This window comes from Ovis canadensis, chromosome 13, assembly GCF_042477335.2.
Source record: "Ovis canadensis isolate MfBH-ARS-UI-01 breed Bighorn chromosome 13, ARS-UI_OviCan_v2, whole genome shotgun sequence".
Lineage (NCBI taxonomy): Eukaryota > Metazoa > Chordata > Mammalia > Artiodactyla > Bovidae > Ovis > Ovis canadensis.
The window spans coordinates 11,214,614-11,228,468 of NC_091257.1; positions in this window are offsets into that span (position 1 = coordinate 11,214,614).

A 13,855-nucleotide genomic window follows, 5' to 3' on the forward strand; every position below is an offset into this window, starting at 1 on the left:
CATCTCGAGCTAGGAGGTGGAAACGGGGCTCCCCTGGATGTGTGCGGGACCCCACGTGCTTCCACTCCATTGGAGACGGGTATGTCGCGGAACTGCTTGAGTTGCAGCAAGGGTGTGAAGGACCCTTTGGAAGTTCCAGTGGTTAGATGTGATTAGCCTCGAGAAGCCTCAGCGGAAATGGGCCTCATCGCGCCTGGAGGGCAAAACCTCCTGGATTTTCTCGAGTTGCGGCAGGTGCTCTCGACTTACGACGGGGACCTCAGGAACCCGCTCTGGAGGCCTCAGGAAAGGCCAGTCCCCATGCGAGTTCCTCGGGGGCCTCTCGGGATTCCTCTCCCGTTGATGCCGGGGCCTAAGACCTTGTGTGGAGTGAGGATTCCTCTCCAGTGCTGACATGGATCTTGGGGTACTTCTGGAGTCTCCCCAGGGGAGTCAGTCCTCGTCTCCAATGCGGGCATGCACTTGCGCTTTCCTCCAGAGTGGTAGCAGCAGTGTCACGCAGTCCGCCGCGTGGATCAAAGGATCTATGGTTTTCCCTCGAGTCTTTCCCACGAGGCTTTCCCACGAGGCTTTCCCACAGGGCTGTCCCACGTGCACACGTGGTGGGAGTCGATCCTCGGCTTGAACGTCAAGGCAGTGCAGGGAAAACAGGTTCCTCTGGAATGGACTGACCCATCTGGGGGACTCTTGGAATGGTGGCACGACCCTGGAGTTCCTCTCGCCTTTCATGTGGAGAGCGCCTCCCCTTGAGATGCGACGGGAACGCCGGGAATTCTTTCCCTACGAAACAGGGAAAGGATCCCTCATCTCGAGCTAGGAGGCGGAAACGGGGCTCCCCTGGATGTGATCGGGACCTCACGTGCTTCCTCTCGAGTGGAGACGGATATGTCCGGGAACTTCTTGAGTTGCAGCAAGGGTGTGAAGGACCCTTAGGAAGTTCCAGTGGTTAGACGTGATTAGCCTCGAGAAGCCTCAGCGGAAATGGCCCTCATCTCGCCTGAGGGCAAAACCTCCTGGATTTTCTCGAGTTGCGGCAGGTGCTCTCGACTTACGACGGGGACCTCAGGGACCCGCTCTGGTGGCCTCAGGAAAGGCAAGACCACATGCGAGTTCCTCGGGGGCCTCTCGGGATTCCTCTCCCGTCGATGCCGGGGCCTAAGACCTTGTGTGGAGTCGGGGCTGGAACCTGAGGATTCCTCTCCAGTGCTGACATGGATCTTGGGGTACTTCTGGAGTCTCCCCAGGGGAGTCAGTCCTCGTCTCGAATGCGGGCATGCACTTGCGCTTTCCTCCAGAGCGGTAGCAGCAGTGTCACGCAGTCCGCCGCGTGGATCACAGGATCTATGGTTTTCCCTCGAGTCTTTCCCACGAGGCTTTCCAACGAGGCTTTCCCACAGGGCTGTCTCACGTGCACACGTGGTGGGAGTCGATCCTCCGCTTGAACGTCAAGGCAGTGCAGGGAAAACAGGTTCCTCTGGAAAGGACTGACACTTCTGCGGGTCTCTTGGAATGGTGGCACGACCCTGGAGTTCCTCTCCCCTTTCCTGTGGAGAGCGCCTCCTCTTGAGATGCGACGGGAACGCCGGGAATTCTTTCCCTACGAAACAGGGAAACGATCCCTCATCTCGAGCTAGGAGGCGGAAACGGGGCTCCCCTGGATGTGTGCGGGACCCCACGTGCTTCCTCTCGAGTGGAGACGGGTATGTCGGGAAACTTCTTGAGTTGCAGTAAGGGTGTGAAGGACCCTTTGGAAGTTCCAGTGGTTAGATGTGATTAGCCTCGAGAAGCCTCAGCGGAAATGTACCTCATCTCGCCTGGAGGGCAAAACCTCCTGGATTTTCTCGAGTTGCGGCAGGTGCTCTCGACTTACGACGGGGACCTCAGGGACCCGCTCTGGTGGCCTCAGGAAAGGCAAGACCACATGCGAGTTCCTCGGGGGCCTCTCGGGATTCCTCTCCCGTCGATGCCGGGGCCTAAGACCTTGTGTGGAGTCGGGGCCGGAACCTGAGGATTCCTCTCCAGTGCTGACATGGATCTTGGGGTACTTCTGGAGTCTCCCCAGGGGAGTCAGTCCTCGCCTCGAATGCGGGCATGCACTTGCGCTTTCCTCCAGAGCGGTAGCAGCAGTGTCACGCAGTCCGCCGCGTGGATCAAGGGATCTATGGTTTTCCCTCGAGTCTTTCCCACGAGGCTTTCCCACGAGGCTTTCCCACAGGGCTGTCCCACGTGCACACGTGGTGGGAGTCGATCCTCGGCTTGAAAGTCAAGGCAGTGCAGGGAAAACAGGTTCCTCTGGAATGGACCGACACATCTGGGGGTCTCTTGGAATGCTGGCAAGACCCTGGAGTTCCTCTCGCCTTTCCTGTGGAGAGCGCCTCCTCTTGAGATGCGACGGGAACGCCGGGAATTCTTTCCCTACGAAACAGGGAAAGGATCCCTCATCTCGAGCTAGGAGGCGGAAACGGGGCTCCCCTGGATGTGTGCGGGACCCTCGTGCTTCCTCTTCAGTGGAGACGGGTATGTCGGGGAACTTCTTGAGTTGCAGCAAGGGTGTGAAGGGCCCTTTGGAAGTTCCAGTGGTTAGATGTGATGAGCCTCGAGAAGCCTCAGCGGAAATGGGCCTCATCTCCCCTGGAGGGCAAAGATTCCTGGATTTTCTCGAGTTGCGGCAGGTGCTCTCGACTTACGACGGGGACCTCAGGGACCCGCTCTGGTGGCCTCAGGAAAGGCCAGTCCCCATGCGAGTTCCTCGGGGGCCTCTCGGGATTCCTCTCCCGTCGATGCCGGGGCCTAACACCTTGTGTGGAGTCGGGGCCGGAACCTGAGGATTCTTCTCCAGTGCTGACATGGATCTTGGGGTACTTCTGGAGTCTCCCCAGGGGAGTCAGTCCTCGTTTCGAATGCGGGCATGCACTTGCGCTTTCCTCCAGAGCGGTAGCAGCAGTGTCACGCAGTCCGCCGCGTGGATCAAAGGATCTATGGTTTTCCCTCGAGTCTTTCCCACGAGGCTTTCCCACGAGGCTTTCCCACAGGGCTGTCCCACGTGCACACGTGGTGGGAGTCGATCCTCGGCTTGAACGTTAAGGCAGTGCAGGGAAAACTGGTTCCTCTGGAATGGACTGACACATCTGGGGAACTCTTGGAATGGAGGCACGACCCTGGAGTTCCTCTCGCCTTTCCTGTGGAGAGCGCCTCCTCTTGAGATGCAACGGAAACGCCGGGAATTCTTTCCCTACGAAACATGGTAAGGATCCCTCATCTCGAGCAAGGAGGCGGAAACGGGGCTCCCCTGGATGTGTGCGGGACCCTCCTGCTTCCTCTCGAGTGGAGACGGGTATGTCGGGGAACTTCTTGAGTTGCAGCAAGGGTGTGAAGGAACCTTTGGAAGTTCCAGTGGTTAGATGTGATTAGCCTCGAGAATCCTCAGCGGAAATCGGCCTCATCTCTCCTGGAGGGCAAAGCCTCCTGGATTTTCTCGAGTTGCGGCAGGTGCTCTCGACTTACGACGGGGACCTCAGGGACCCGCTGTGGTGGCCTCAGGAAAGGCCAGTCCCCATGCGAGTTCCTCGGGGGCCTCTCGGGATTCCTCTCCCGTCGATGCCGGGGCCTAAGACCTTGTGTGGAGTCGGGGCCGGAACCTGAGGATTCCTCTCCAGTGCTGACATGGATCTTGGGGTACTTCTGGAGTCTCCCCAGGGGAGTCAGTCCTCGTCTCCAGTGCGGGCATGCGCTTGCGCTTTCCTCCAGAGCTGTAGCAGCAGTGTCACGCAATCCGCCGCGTGGATCAAAGGATCTATGGTTTTCCCTCGAGTCTTTCCCACGAGGCTTTCCCACGAGGCTTTCCCACAGGGCTGTCCCACTTGCACACGTGGTGAGAGTCGATCCTCGGCTTGAACGTCAAGGCAGTGCAGGGAAAACAGGTTCCTCTGGAATGGACTGACGCATCTGGGGGTCTCTTGGACTGGTGCCATGACCCTGGAGTTCCTCTCGCCTTTCCTGTGGAGAGCGCCTCCTCTTGAGATGCGACGGGAACGCCGGGAATTCTTTCCCTACTAAACAGGGAAAGGATCCCTCATCTCGAGTTAGGAAGCGGAAACGGGGCACCCCTGGATGTGTGCGGGACCCCACGTGCTTCCTCTCGAGTGGAGACGGGTATGTCGGGGAACTGCTTGAGTTGCAGCAAGGGTGTGAAGGACCCTTTGGAAGTTCCAGTGGTTAGATGTGATTAGCCTCGAGAAGCCTCAGCGGAAATGGGCCTCATCTCGCCTGGAGGGCAAAACCTCCTGGATTTTCTCGAGTTGCGGCAGGTGCTCTCGACTTACGACGGGGACCTCAGGGACCCGCTCTGGAGGCCTCAGGAAAGGCCAGTCCGCATGCGAGTTCCTCGGGGGCCTCTCGGGATTCCTCTCCCGTCGATTCCGGGGCCTAAGACCTTGTGTGGAGTCGGGGCGGGAACCTGAGGAATCCTCTCCAGTGCTGACATGGATCTTGGGGTACTTCTGGAGTCTCCCCAGGGGAGTCATTCCTCGTCTCGAATGCGGGCATGCACTTGCAATTTCCTCCAGAGCGGTAGCAGCAGTGTCACGCAGTCCGCCGCGTGGATCAAGGGATCTATGGTTTTCCCTCGAGTGTTTCCCACGAGGCTTTCCCACGAGTCTTTCCCACAGGGCTGTCCCAGGTGCACACGTGGTGGGAGTCGATCCTCGGCTTGAACGTCAAGGTAGTGCAATGAAAACAGCTTCCTCTTGAATGGACTGACACATCTGGGGGACTCTTCGAATGGTGGCACGACCCTGGAGTTCCTCCGCCTTTCCTGTGGAGAGCGCCTCCTCTTGAGATGCGACGGGAACTCCGGGAATTCTTTCCCTACCAAACAGGGAAAGGATCCCTCATCTCGAGCTAGGAGGCGGAAACGGGACTCCCCTGGATGTGTGCGGGACCCTGGTGCTTCCTCTCGAGTGGAGACGGCTATGTCGGGGAACTTCTTGAGTTGCAGCAAGGGTGTCAAGAACCCTTTGGAAATTCCAGTGGTTAGATGTGATTAGCCTCGAGAAGCCTCAGCGGAAATGGGCCTCATCTCGCCTGGAGGGCAAAACCTCCTGGTTTTTCTCGCGTTGCGGCAGGTGCTCTCGACTTACGACGGGGACCTCAGGGACCCGCTCTGGTGGCCTCAGGAAAGGCCAGTCCCCATGTGAGTTCCTCGGGGGCCTCTCAGGATTCCTCTCCTGTCGATGCCGGGGCCTAACACCTTGTGTGGAGTCGGGGCCGGAACCTCAGGATCCCTTTCCAGTGCTGACCTGGATCTTGGGGTACTTCTGGAGTCTCCCAGGGGACTCAGTCCTCGTCTCGAATGCGGGCATGCACTTGCGCTTTCCTCCAGAGCGGTAGCAGCAGTGTCACGCGGTCCGCCGCGTGGATCAAGGGATCTAAGTTTTTCCCTCGAGTCTTTCCCACGAGGCTTTCCCACGAGGCATTCCCACAGGCTGGGGGACTCTTGGAATGGTGGCACGACCCTGGAGTTCCTCTCGCCTTTCCTGTGGAGAGCGTCTCCTCTTGAAATGCGACGGGAACTCCGGGAATTCTTTCCCTACGAAACAGGGAAAGGATCCCTCATCTCGAGCTAGGAGGCGGAAACGGGGCTCCCCTGGATGTGTGCGGGACCCTCGTGCTTCCTCTTCAGTGGAGACGGGTATGTCGGGGAACTTCTTGAGTTGCAGCAAGGGTGTGAAGGACCCTTTGGAAGTGCCAGTGGTTAGATGTGATGAGCCTCGAGAAGCCTCAGCGGAAATGGGCCTCATCTCGCCTGGAGGGCAAAACCTCCTGGATTTTCTCGAGTTTCGGCAGGTGCTCTCGACTTACGACGGGGACCTCAGGGACCCGATATGGTGGCCTCAGGAAAGGCAAGTCCCCATGCGAGTTCCTACGGGGCCTCTCGGGATTCCTCTCCTGTCGATGCCGGGGCCTAACACCTTGTGTGGAGTCGGGGCCGGAACCTGAGGATTCCTCTCCAGTGCTGACATGGATCTTGGGGTACTTCTGGAGTCTCCCCAGGGGAGTCAGTCCTCGTCTCGAATGCGGGCATGCACTTGCGCTTTCCTCCAGAGCGGTAGCAGCAGTGTCACGCAGTCCGCCGCGTGGATCAAAGGATCTATGGTTTTCCCTCGAGTCTTTCTCACGAGTCTTTCCCACGAGGCTTTCCCACAGGGCTGTCCCACGTGCACACGTGGTGGGAGTCGATCCTCGGCTTGAACGTCAAGGCAGTGCAGGGAAAACAGGTTCCTCTGGAATGGACTGACACATTTGGGGGTCTCTTGGAATGGTGCCACGACCCTGGAGTTCCTCTCGCCTTTCCTGTGGAGAGCACCTCCTCTTGAGATGCGACGGAACGCCGGGAATTCTTTCCCAACTAAACAGGGAAAGGATCCCTCATCTCGAGCTAGGAGGCGGAAACGGGGCTCCCCTGGATGTGTGCGGGACCCCACGTGCTTCCTCTCGAGTTTAGACGGGTATGTCGCGGAACTGCTTGAGTTGCAGCAAGGGTGTGAAGGACCCTTTGGAAGTTCCAGTGGTTAGATGTGATTAGCCTCGAGAAGCCTCAGCGGAAATGGGCCTCATCTCGCCTGGAGGGCAAAACCTCCTGGATTTTCTCGAGTTGCGGCAGGTGCTCTCGGCTTACGACGGGGAACTCAGGGACCCGTTCTGGTGGCCTCAGGAAAGGCCAGTCCCCATGCGAGTTCCTCGGGGGCCTCTCGGGATTCCTCTCCCGTCGATGCCGGGGCCTAAGACCTTGTGTGGATTCGGGGCCGGAACCTGAGTATTCCTCTCCAGTGCTGACATGGATCTTGGGGTACTTCTGGAGTCTTCCGAGGGGAGTCAGTCCTCGTCTCGAATGCGGGCATGCACTTGCGCTTTCCTCCAGAGCAGTAGCAGCAGTGTCACGCAGTCCAGCGCGTGGATCAAAGGATCTATGGTTTTCCCTCGAGTCGTTCCCATGAGGCTTTCCCACGAGGCTTTCCCACAGGGCTGTCCCACGTGCACACGTGGTGTGAGTCGATCCTCGGCTTGAACGTCAAGGCAGTGCAGGGAAAACAGGTTCCTCTGTAATGGACTGACACATCTGGTGGTCTCTTGGAATGGTGGCAGGACCCTGGAGTTCCTCTCGCCTTTCCTTTGGAGAGCGCCTCCTCTTGAGATGCGACGGGAACGCCGGGAATTCTTTCCCTACGAAACAGGGAAGAGATCCCTCATCTCGAGCTAGGAGGCGGAAACGGGGCTCCACTGGATGTGTGCGGGATCCCACGTGCTTCCTCTCGAGTGGAGACGGGTATGTCGGGGAACTGCTTGAGTTGCAGCAAGGGTGTGATGGACCCTTTGGAGTTTCCAGTGGTTAGATGTGATTAGCCTCGAGAAGCCTCAGCGGAAATGGGCCTCATCTCGCCTGGAGGGCAAAACCTCCTGGATTTTCTCGAGTTGCGGCAGGTGCTCTCGACTTACGACGGGGACCTCAGGGACCCACTCTGGAGGCCTCAGGAAAGGCCAGTCCGCATGCGAGTTCCTCGGGGGCCTCTCGGGATTCCTCTCCCGTCGATGCCGGGGCCTAAGACCTTGTGTGGAGTCGGGGCCGGAACCTGAGGATTCCTCTCCAGTGCTGACATGGATCTTGGGGTACTTCTGGAGTCTCCCCAGGTGAGTCAGTCCTCGTCTCGAATGCGGGCATGCACTTGCGCTTTCCTCCAGAGCGGTAGCAGCAGTGTCACGCAGTCCACCGTGGGGATCAAAGGATCTATGGTTTTCCCTCGAGTCTTTCCCACGAGGCTTTCCCACGAGGCTTTCCCACAGGGCTGTCCCACGTGCACACTTGGTGGGAGTCGATCCTCGGCTTGAACTTCAAGGCAGTGCAGGGAAAACAGGTTCCTCTGGAATGGACTGACACATCTGGGGGTCTCTTGGAATGGTGGCACGACTCTGGAAATCCTGTCCCCTTTCCTGTGGAGAGCGGCTCCTCTTGAGATGCGACGGGAACTCCGGGAATTCTTTCCCTACAAAACAGGGAAAGGATCCCTCATCTCGAGCTAGGAGGCGGAAACGGGGCTCCCCTGGATGTGTGCGGGACCCTCGTGCTTCCTCTCGAGTGTAGACGGCTATGTCGGGGAACTTCTTGAGTTGCAGCAAGGGTGTCAAGGACCCTTTGGAAATTCCAGTGGTTAGATGTGAATAGCCTCGAGAAGCCTCAGCGGAAATGGGCCTCATCTCGCCTCGAGGGCAAAACCTCCTGGATTTTCTCGAGTTGCGGCAGGTGCTCTCGACTTACGACGGAGACCTCAGGGACCCGCTCTGGTGGCCTCAGGAAAGGCCAGTCCCCATGCGAGTTCCTCGGGGGCCTCTCGGGATTCCTCTCCCGTCGATGCCGGGGCCTAAGTCCTTGTGTGGAGTCGGGGCCGGAACCTGAGGATTCCTCTCCAGTGATGACATGGATCTTGGGGTACTTCTGGAGTCTCCCCAGGGGAGTCAGTACCCGTCTCGAATGCGGGCATGCACTTGCGCTTTCCTCCAGAGCGGAAGCAGCAGTGTCACACAGTCCGCCGCATGGATTAAAGGATCTTTGGTTTTCCCTCGAGTCTTTCCCACGAGGCTGAACCACGAGGCTTTCCCACAGGGCTGTCCCACGTGCACACGTGGTGGGAGTCGATCATCGGCTTGATCGTCAAGGCAGTTCAGGGAAAACAGGTTCCTCTGGAATGGACTGACACATCTGGGGGACTCTTGGAATGGTGGCACGACCCTGGAGTTGCTCTCGCCTTTCCTGTGGAGAGCGCCTCCTCTTGAGATGCGACGGGAACGCCGGGAATTCTTTCCCTACGAAACAGGGAAAGGATCCCTCATCTCGAGCTAGGAGGCGGAAACGGGGCTCCCCTGGATGTGTGCGGGACCCCACGTGCTTCCTCTCGAGTGGAGACGGGTATGTCGGGGAACTTCTTGAGTTGCAGCAAGGGTGAGAAGGACCCTTAGAAAGTTCCTGTGGTTAGACGTGATTAGCCTCGAGAAGCCTCAGCGGAAATGGGCCTCATCTCGCCTGGAGGGCAAAACCTCCTGGATTTTCTCGAGTTGCGGCAGGTGCTCTCGACTTACGACGGGGACCTCAGGGACCCGCTCTGGTGGCCTCAGGAAAGGCCAGTCCCCATGCGAGTTCTTGGGGGCCTCTCGGGATTCCTCTCCCGTGGATGCCGGGGCCTAAGACCTTGTGTGGAGTCGGGGCCTTAACCTGAGGATTCCTCTCCAGTGCTGACATGGATCTTGGGGTACTTCTGGAGTCTCCCCAGGGGAGTCAGTCCTCGTCTCGAATGCGGGCATGCACTTGCGCTTTCCTCCAGAGCGGTAGCAGCAGTGTCACGCAGTCCGCCGCGTGGATCAAAGGATCTATGGTTTTCCCTCGAGTCTTTCCCACGAGGCTTTCCCACGAGGCTTTCCCACAGGGCTGTACCACGTGCACACGTGGTGGGAGTCGATCCTCGGCTTGAACGTCAAGGCAGTGAAGGGAAAACAGGTGCCTCTGGAATGGACTGACACCTCTGGGGGTCTCTTGGAATGGTGGCACGACCCTGGAGTTCCTCTCGCCTTTCCTGTGGAGAGTGCCTCCTTTTGAGATGCGACGGAAACGCCGGGAATTCTATCCCTACGAAACAGGGAAAGGATCCCTCATCTCGAGCTAGGAGGCGGAAACGGGTCTCCCCTGGATGTGTGCGGGACCCCATGTGCTTCCTCTCAAGTGGAGACGGGTATCTCGGGGAACTTCTTGAGTTGCAGCAAGGGTGTGAAGGACCCTTTGGAAGTTCCAGTGGTTAGATGTGATTAGCCTCGAGAAGCCTCATGGGAAATGGGCCTCATCTCGCCTGGAGGGCAAAACCTCCTGGATTTTCTCGAGTTGTGGCAGGTGCTCTCGACTTACGACGGGGACCTCAGGGACCCGCTCTGGTGGCCTCAGGAAAGGCCAGTCCCCATGCGAGTTCCTCGAGGGCCGCTTGGGATTCCTCTCCTGTCGATGCCGGGGCCTAAGACCTTGTGTGGAGTCGGGGCAGGAACCTGAGGATTCCTCTCCAGTGCTGACATGGATCTTGGGGTACTTCTGGAGTCTCCCCAGGGGAGTCAGTCCTTGTCTCGAATGAGGGCATGCACTTGCGCTTTCCTCCAGAGCGGTAGCAGCAGTGTCACACAGTCCGCCGCGTGGACAAAAGGATCTTTGGTTTTCCCTCGAGTCTTTCCCACAGGGCTGTCCCACGTGCACACGTGGTGGGAGTCGATCCTCGGCTTGAAAGTCATGGCAGTGCAGGGAAAACAGGTTCCTCTTGAATGGACTGACCCATCTGGGGGACTCTTGGAATGGTAGCACGACCCTGGAGTTCCTCTCGCCTTTCCTGTGGAGAGCGCCTCCTCTTGAGATGCGACGGGAACGCCGGGAATTCTTTCCCTACAAAACAGGGAAAGGATCCCTCATCTCGAGCTAGGAGGCGGAAACGGGTCTCCCCTGGATGTGTGCGGGACCCCACGTGCTTCCTCTCGAGTGGAGACGGGTATGTCAGGGAACTTCTTGAGTTGCAGCAAGGGTGTGAAGGACCCTTTGGAAGTTCCAGTGGTTAGATGTGATTAGCCTCGAGAAGCCTCAGCGGAAATGGGCCTCATCTCGCCTGGAGGGCAAAACCTCCTGGATTTTCTCGAGTTGCGGCAGATGCTCTCGACTTACGACGGGAACCTCAGGGACCCGCTCTGGTGGCCTCAGGAAAGGCCAGTCCCCATGCGAGTTCCTCGGGGGCCTCTCGGGATTCCTCTCCCGTCGATGCCGGGGCCTAAGACCTTGTGTGGAGTCGGGGCCGGAACCTGAGGATTCCTCTCCAGTGCTGACATGGATCTTGGGGTACTTCTGGAGTCTCCCCAGGGGAGTCAGTCCTCGTCTCGAATGCGGGCATGCACTTGCGCTTTCCTCCAGAGCGGTAGCAGCAGTGTCAGGCAGTCCGCCGCGTGGATCAAAGGATCTATGGTTTTCCCTCGAGTCTTTCCCACGAGGCTTTCCCACGAGGCTTTCCCACAGGGCTGTCCCACGTGCACACGTGGTGGGAGTCGATCCTCGGCTTGAACGTCAAGGCAGTGCAGGGAAAACAGGTTCCTCTGGAATGGACTGACACATCTGGGGGACCCTTGGAATGGTGGCACGACCCTGGAGTTCCTCTCGCCTTTCCTGTGGAGAGCGCCTCCTCTTGAGATGCGACGGGAACGCCGGGAATTCTTTCCCTACGAAACAGGGAAAGGATCCCTCATCTCGAGCTAGGAGGCGGAAACGGGGCTCCCCTGGATGTGTGCGGGACCCCACGTGCTTCCTCTCGAGTGGAGACGGGTATGTCGCGGAACTGCTTGAGTTGCAGCAAGGGTGTGAAGGACCCTTTGGAAGTTCCAGTGGTTAGATGTGATTAGCCTCGAGAAGCCTCAGCGGAAATGGGCCTCATCTCGCCTGGAGGGCAAAACCTCCTGGATTTTCTCGAGTTGTGGCAGGTGCTCTCGACTTACGACGGGGACCTCAGGGACCCGCTCTGGTGGCCTCAGGAAAGGCCAGTCCCCATGCGAGTTCCTCGGGGGCCTCTCGGGATTCCTCTCCCGTGGATGCCGGGGCCGAAGACCTTGTGTGGAGTCGGGGCCGGAATCTGAGGATTCCTCTCCAGTGCTGACATGGATCTTGGGGTACTTCTGCAGTCTCCCCAGGGGAGTCAGTCCTCGTCTCGAATGCGGGCATGCACTTGCGCTTTCCTCCAGAGCGGTAGCAGCAGTGTCACGCAGTCCGCCGCGTGGATCAAAGGATCTATGGTTTTCCCTCGAGTCTTTCCCACGAGGCTTTCCCACGAGGCTTTCCCAAAGGGCTGTCCCACGTGCACACGTGGTGGGAGTCGATCCTCGGCTTGAAAGTCAAGGCAGTGCAGGGAAAACAGTTTCCTCTGGAATGGACTGACCCATCTGGGGGACTCTTGGAATGGTGGCACGAGCCTGGAGTTCCTCTCCCCTTTCCTGTGGAGAGGGCCTCCTCTTGAGATGCGACGCGAACGCCGGGAATTCTTTCCCTACCAAACAGGGAAAGGATCCCTCATCTCGAGCTAGGAGGCGGAAACGGGGCTCCCCTGGATGTGTGCGGGACCCCACGTGCTTCCTCTCGAGTGGAGACGGGTATGTCGGGGAACTGCTTGAGTTGCAGCAAGGGTGTGAAGGACCCTTTGGAAGTTCCAGTGGTTAGATGTGATTAGCCTCGAGAAGCCTCAGCGGAAATGGGCCTGATCTCGCCTGGAGGGCAAAACCTCGTGGATTTTCTCGAGTTGCGGCAGGTGCTCTCGACTTACGATGGGGACCTCAGGGACCCGCTCTGGTGGCCTCAGGAACGGCCAGTCCCCATTCGAGTTCCTCGGGGGCCTCTCGGGATTCCTCTCCCGTGGATGACGGGGCCTAAGACCTTGTGTGGAGTCGGGGCCGGAACCTGAGGATTCCTCTCCAGTGCTGACATGGATCGTGGGGTACTTCTGGAGTCTCCCCAGGGGAGTCAGTCCTCGTCTCGAATGCGGGCATGCACTTGCGCTTTCCTCCAGAGCGGTAGCAGCAGTGTCACGCAGTCCGCCGCGTGGATCAAAGGATCTATGGTTTTCCCTCGAGTCTTTCCCACGAGGCTTTCCCGCGAGGCTTTCCCACAGGGCTGTCCCACGTGCACACGTGGTGGGAGTCGATCCTCGGCTTGAACGTCAAGGCAGTGCAGGGAAAACAGGTTCCTCTCGAATGGACTGACCAATCTGGGGGACTCTTGGAATGGTGGCACGACCCTGGAGTTCCTCTCGCCTTTCCTGTGGAGAGCGCCTCCTCTTGAGATGCGACGGGAACGCCGGGAATTCTTTCCCTGCGTAACAGGGAAAGGATCCCTCATCTCGAGCTAGGAGGCGGAAACGGGGCTCCCCTGGATGTGTGCTGGACACCAAGTGCTTCCTCTCGAGTGGAGACGGGTATGTCGGGGAACTTCTTGAGTTGCAGCAAGGGTGTGAAGGACCCTTTGGAAGTTCCAGTGGTTAGACGTGATGAGCCTCGAGAAGCCTCAGCGGAAATGGGCCTCATCTCGCCTGGAGGGCAAAACCTCCTGGATTTTCTCGAGTTGCGGCAGGTGCTCTCGACTTACGACGGGGACCTCAGGGACCCGCTCTGGTGGCCTCAGGAAAGGCCAGGCCCCATGCGAGTTCCTCGGGGGCCTCTCGGGATTCCTCTCCCGTCGATGCCGGGGCCTAAGACCTTGTGCGGAGTCGGGGCCGTGACCTGAGGATTCCTCTCCAGTGCTGACATGGATATTGGGGTACTTCTGCAGTCTCCCCAGGGGAGTCAGTCCTCGTCTCGAATTTGGGCATGCACTTGCGCTTTCCTCCAGAGCGGTAGCAGCAGTGTCACGCAGTCCGCCGCGTGGATCAAAGGATCTATGGTTTTCCCTCGAGACTTTCCCACGAGGCTTTCCCACCAGGCTTTCCCACAGGGCTGTCCCACGTGCACACGTGGTGGGAGTCGATCCTCGGCTTGAACGTCAAGGCAGTGCAGGGAAAACAGGTTCCTCTGGAATGGACTGACACATCTGGCGGTCTCTTGGAATGGTGGCACGACCCTGGAGTTCCTCTCGCCTTTCCTGTGGAGAGCGCCTCCTCTTGAGATGCGACGGGAACGCCGGGAATTCTTGCCCTACGAAACAGGGAAAGGATCCGGCATCTTGAGCTAGGAGGCGGAAACGGGGCTCCCCTGGATGTATGCGGGACCCCACGTGCTTCCTCTCGAGTAGAGACGGGTATTTCGCGGAACT